Source organism: Tamandua tetradactyla, chromosome 26 (assembly GCF_023851605.1).
Source record: "Tamandua tetradactyla isolate mTamTet1 chromosome 26, mTamTet1.pri, whole genome shotgun sequence".
Lineage (NCBI taxonomy): Eukaryota > Metazoa > Chordata > Mammalia > Pilosa > Myrmecophagidae > Tamandua > Tamandua tetradactyla.
In genome coordinates, this window is record NC_135352.1 from 39,427,977 (window position 1) to 39,433,971 (window position 5,995).

Here is a 5,995-nt window from a genome sequence, read left to right on the forward strand (position 1 = left end):
AAATGACAGGACTTCACTCTCTCTCCACCAGCTTTCATGGAACTCAATCTCTGCAACCCTACAAGGACCTTCTCTGTAGAACTGGCAGCCTCTAGGGAAGAGAGTCTTACCCTCTTATAGACAATATAGACAATTATTTCCCAGTGTGTATACCTACCACAGCTGGTATGTTTGCAACCTTGAGTCCTCATCCACAATTCTCAGATACTGTGTTCCCTTTGTGACAAAAAGAAAACGCAAACTGTTTTTGACTGTTTTAATTTTCTTATAGGCACCAAAGGTTTTCCTTCCCTTAAATCTAAAAGATCACATCTATCACCTCCAGCAATCAAAAAAACCCAACACTCTTCTTTTTGAAGATTGTGCGACCTCTTACTTCCATTGCTGCTGATAACCTCAGAGAAATCGGCTTTTTCTTCCTCACTTTTTTCTCCCTTCTCTGACCCAAGTTTCATAGTTCATCCCTTCAAATATTCTTCTCTAATGCTGGGTCATACTAGATAAATCTAATTATATTTGTGTAAATACTTGATTATTACATAACCCATTATCCTCTTATTCTGCAGCAGTTAATATTTGTGCTCTTGGAAGCCTGAAATTAAATGGAAAAAGACGGTTTCTAAAGTTAGTCAAGACTCACCAATCCATTTGTATTTTGACTTACATACCTCAAGTTAAGTTTAAAACCAACAACAAATGCCAAAATGCTTCAGACTGCACTTTGGTACATCTACAGTTCTGAGGGAGTCATTTGATTTATCTGAGATGGAAAAAGTAATTTTAATTACATGATAGACCAACAGACAGTTACAACCTCAAAAGTCATTAAAATAAATGAAATGTGTTGTTTTGACTAAAGAAAAAAGCATTGTCTGTAAATTTTTATGGCGCACTCCTATGGAGTACTCCAAAAGCAGACCTTTTTCATCATCCTCTAAATAAACAAAGTCTTAAATTCTGTAGACCAAAGAGTAAAATAAAAACAAAATTAAGAACTGACCACACTAACCTGATTATTTATTTGCAACATATGTGATTAATATCATGATTTAGCACATAGACAATAATGAGGTATCCAAAGAGATTTTAGGGAAGATTATTAATCCTAACTTGGTAGAAGTTTGATTTTTTAATTTTTAACATTCTGAAATAATGTTCTGAATAATAAATACTATACTAAGTAATACTCTAAATAATAATAAAAGTGCCTCATATAGTCATAGGGTTTTTTCCTTACTTTAAAGTATAAATTCAAATTTGCACCAAGATTAATTAAATGAGCTGGTCACATCAATGAGAGACATCATGTCTATGAATATAACTTATGGAATTATTTAGTGGTATAATCATAAATCATGATCCTTTCACATTAGATGTTGAAATTGCTGACCAGCCCTCCCCTAGGGTTTGCCAAACCACATTGAAATTCACAGGAAAGCAAAAAAGATTGCTTTTTGCTTTTTTCTACATGTACAACCTGAGATTCCAGTAGATATGAAGTAATGGGAAATCTACTTGGGTAATTTGAGAGCATTATAGCAGCAAAGAGTGGTAAATTACACATAAATTACACATAACCATACCCAAGAATCTGAAGGGGTAAAGTGTGATGACTGTGAATAAAAATATTACATTTGCTGTGATTCATTCCTTTATATAATAAACTAATACACTATTGGAAACTTTACGTTAGAAAGCAACGGAAAACTTGAAAGAACAATTCACTCAAGGAAAATCTACTTAAATCAAAAGAAAACCACTTAACAGTACTTTTGACTTTGTACAGAGATTTTTTTTCAGATGATCCACATTAGATCACAAACTTTCAGCCTGTAGTAGTCAATCCAAATGGAGGAAATCACTCACTGTTTGGGTAAAGAAGATGACCAAAAGAAGACTCGTTACTCTGAAATGTGCTCCAAGTACCCACGTTAAGTGAGGTATCAGCAAGAGTAACATGAAGTCAGCAAGTATATTTGCTTCTTTCAGCTTAATACAGGTTCCTGGATATAAGTTGTCTGCTTGGATTCATGGTCTTGACATAGAGAATAATAAATCCCAATACTACACAACACCATTTAGTAATTTCCTGACCACATATATATTTATTTTTTGCATGGGCAGGCACCAGGAATCGAACCCAGGTCTCCAGCATAGCAGGCGAGAACTCTGCCTGCTGAGCCACTGTGACCTGCCCTCCTGACCATATTTTATCATAGAAACAATTCCTTTTTTTGATAATGATCAGTTGAATGTTTCATATTTGGATACATTATATAGAACTGTGCTATAGACCAGTAAATTTGATTAATTTATATTTGATATGGAACCAATGGACTAGTAGACAATGGAGACAAATTCTACAACAGAACTGAGAGCCCACAAAGAATGTAGAAAGTGATGAAGTGTGAGACGGAGTGACCAGAGCAAGCAAAAAGGCAATGATATATGATGAAGTGCAGCTGAGAATCCCAAGAAATGATGAAGTGAGATAGGCAGTGATCTTGTGGGGGTGACACTTACCCATAAAGTAAAAGACTTTATATGAAGAATTGTCTGAATAACCAGGAAGGAATTTGAAAATTCTTTACACTAATTTTTGATACATGGATATTATGTAGAGCATTAAAAGCCACATTTGAGAACTAAATCTTTAGATACAATGTGCATCTCCTGTCTTCCTAGCAATGGAAGCAATGGAAAACACTGTAGTGGTGTGCTGTCAGCAGGCAGTCCTCAAAGACTGTAATCTGCCAAAATTTAACTTCTACATATTGAGTGATTTAAAACTCAATAATGGCATAGCTCAACTTTAATGAATACTGGATATCCAAGATTATTAATGCATTCTGAAATATCATGTTGGTTTGTTCCAAAGACAAAATAGTAAACTCCATGAGGACATATGAAACACTTTATACAGTATCTAACACAGAGTCTGTGATCAAAAATATTGTGTGAACAAATTAATGAATGATGTCAGCATAAATCTATGACCATGGGTCAAAGCTGAGACCACACCATAGGTTTTCCAAATAACAGTGGAAGCCCAGAATCTATCAGTATTAGGCACGCGATAGGTCTTAGATTCCTTTGGCAGCCGTGACAAAGTACCACAATGAATGGCTGAAAAGAACAGAAATTTTTTGTCTTACAGTTCTGAAGGCTGGAAATCCAAAATCAAAGTATTGGCAGGGCAAACTTCCTTTGAAGTCTGTAGAGATGAATCTGTTCCATGCCAGTCTCCTGGATTCAGCTGGTGGCTGGCAATCCTCGACTTGTGATAGAACTCAGTCTCCGCCTCCAGCTCCAGAGGGCACATGACTGTCCTCTCTCCGTGTGTCTTTCTGTGTCTCTCCCCTTCTTGTAAGGACACCAGTATACTGGACTAATGGGTCACCCTACTCCAGGATGACCTTTCAACTTGCCTTATTCCACCTGCAATGAACCTATTTCCAAATAAATTCACATTTTTTGGTATTGGGGGTCAGGACTTCACTACATGTTTTGGTAGAGACACAGTTCAACTCAGTAGGCATCCTATACCACTTTTGGAATTACTCATGTAGTCACTAAAATCTGCGTAAGCCAGAAACTATGTTAGTCAGATTTATTTCTTAACCACCAAGCATAAGATCCACTGATCCATCAAAATTCATATTTATAATAACATTAGAGAGGACTTCACTTAGAATATACATGGAGCTATTTTTAGCTTGCTTTCCTTGCCCAAATCATCTTGACATCTACTACTGGACAAAAATGGCCATTTTAAACTCAGTATAGGTTCAAATTCAAGTTTTACAACTATATGAATGCATCTATTTCATTTTGAGGCAAGTAAATATAGCATGTAAAAGTATTCATTTCAGAAGTCCTGGTGTAGCCTTGGTCTTCCTTATTATCAGCTTGGTATTTTCACATTTTCCATGCCAAACTATCTAAGTATTTCTGGTCCAAGTAAGCATTTACTTAGCATTGATAGGGACAGGTAGTTAACGTGGTAAAAATTATCTATATGAGCATGTATTCCCTAAAATCTAACAATTCAGTGTGAAGAAGTTGTGTGGGGCTTCTACTAAAATTACAAACTTTTGCATGATAAATATATTTGTATTTATTTCAGCATGTCTGGCCTTGGGTAAGCATAATGCTTCTATCTTATCAACTCTGCTTTAACATTCTCGGTTGCTTTTACCACTTCCTCCTTTGCTGCTATAAAAAGAACCTTAGTATCTCTCCTTTACATTTGTCCACTTTGTATTTCTTTCCTTAAGAAAATGCTGTCCTGGGCAGGCCACGGTGGTTCAGCATGTAAGAGTGCTTGCCTGCCATGCCCGAGGACCCAGGCTCGGTTCCCGGTGCCTGCCCATGTTAAAAAAGAAAAAAAAAAGAAAATGTTGTCCTTAAAAAGCTTCTGGTCATTCTTATTCCTTCTCTACACACACGGTGAACCGTGAGAAAATCGTACTTTTCAAAAACCGGGAGCCAGAAGGAAGAATGTAAGTGACGCCTGCCAACACTTCCTGCTAATGATAGCAGCATCTATACATGGGTGTTATCAGGGGAAAACTTTGAAGGACTTTTTAATAGTCTTCATAAAAATAAAATTAATTATTTTTGGAATAGTTTGTCTTAGCACCATTAAACTTAAGTGCTTAGCAAGAAAGAGTGGGCAGAGAGGTCAGAGTACAAGAGACTGTACGGAAATCTATAGTCGACTATTTGTAGATGGAAATGAATCATAGATTTCATTTTCAAGAAGGTCATATCATTTTGGTTCATCCAAATTTTATACTTTTACACGAGTTGTCATAAGTGTATCTTTTTATGTATTGTCTTAGTTTGCTACGGCTGCCATGACAAATACCACAGAGTGATTGGCCTCTTCCAACATGAAGAAGTTAGAATACCCCTAAACAGTGTGAGAAAGATCAAAGGTGACTGTGGAGTTATATAGAGAAGGTAGGGTTTCACAAATCAATATGATTGCTGAATCATTAAACTGATCTCTCTTTAGGCTCCAGTATCTTAGAGCAGCTAGAAATAAAAACCTACAATTGTGGAATTGTAACCCAAACCAAACTCTGAAATCTGTTCCACAACTAATTGTTGTGCTGTGCTTTGGATTTTATTGTTTTTTTGCATATTTATTATTTTTCAAGAAAAGGAATAAAACGTCAAATTGTGATGATAAAAAAATAAGCATTCCTTCTAGCCTCCTATGTTCTGGAGCAGCTAAAAGGAAAAATCTGAGAGCATTGCATGGTAGCCCACGACAAACCCTGGGATCTGTTGTCCATTACTTGTTGAAGAGTGCTTTGAAAACTATTGCTTTTTTCCTTCTCTGCTTTGTATATATGTTACATAATACAATAAAAAAAGTTTAAAAAAATAAATGAAATGAAATGCACTTGCCCTTTCCCCTGATTTTGCTCTCTGTGGCTGGTGGTCTATAGTATGTCACTTGGTTGAGTTGAAAACTATGCTCCCAGAACCCCGTCGCCGGCATGGTTCCCGAACAGGGATAGCCAGAAGAACGCGCACGCAGCTGAGTGTGAAAATGGCAGAGCAGCTGTTACTTCAGCAGCACACATACTCAAATGGGAGCAATAAGAAAAGATTAGCATGGCCCCCATGCAAGAATCACACCAAATTTGTGAAGTGTTCCATTTTTTACCTGAATGTGATAAAAGGGGGAAATGTTAGATTGTATATATGGTGAAAGAATAAAGCCGGTTTAAAAAATCCATGGAGCTAGACCACGTAGTGACCCCTAAGTGCAACTATGGCCTAAAGTTGACAGTGCAATGATAAAAACGTGCTCTCGTCGATTGTAACAAATGCCCCACACCAGTGTTTATAGTTTATAGTAGGGTAGTATATGGGAATCCTATATTTTATGTATGATTACTCTGTAAACCCACAGCTTCTCCAAGAAAGAAAGAAAGAAAGAAGCTTCCCTACTCTAAATTTCATGGACCTCTTAGCAACT

The 5,995-nt window shown here is 36.6% G+C and overlaps 1 pseudogene; it reads left to right on the top strand.

The window, feature by feature from the left end:
• The first annotated feature begins 5,578 nt into the window (after window positions 1-5,578).
• Window positions 5,579-5,679, top strand: LOC143670042 (U6 spliceosomal RNA; annotated as a pseudogene).
• The last annotated feature ends 316 nt before the right edge of the window (window positions 5,680-5,995 follow it).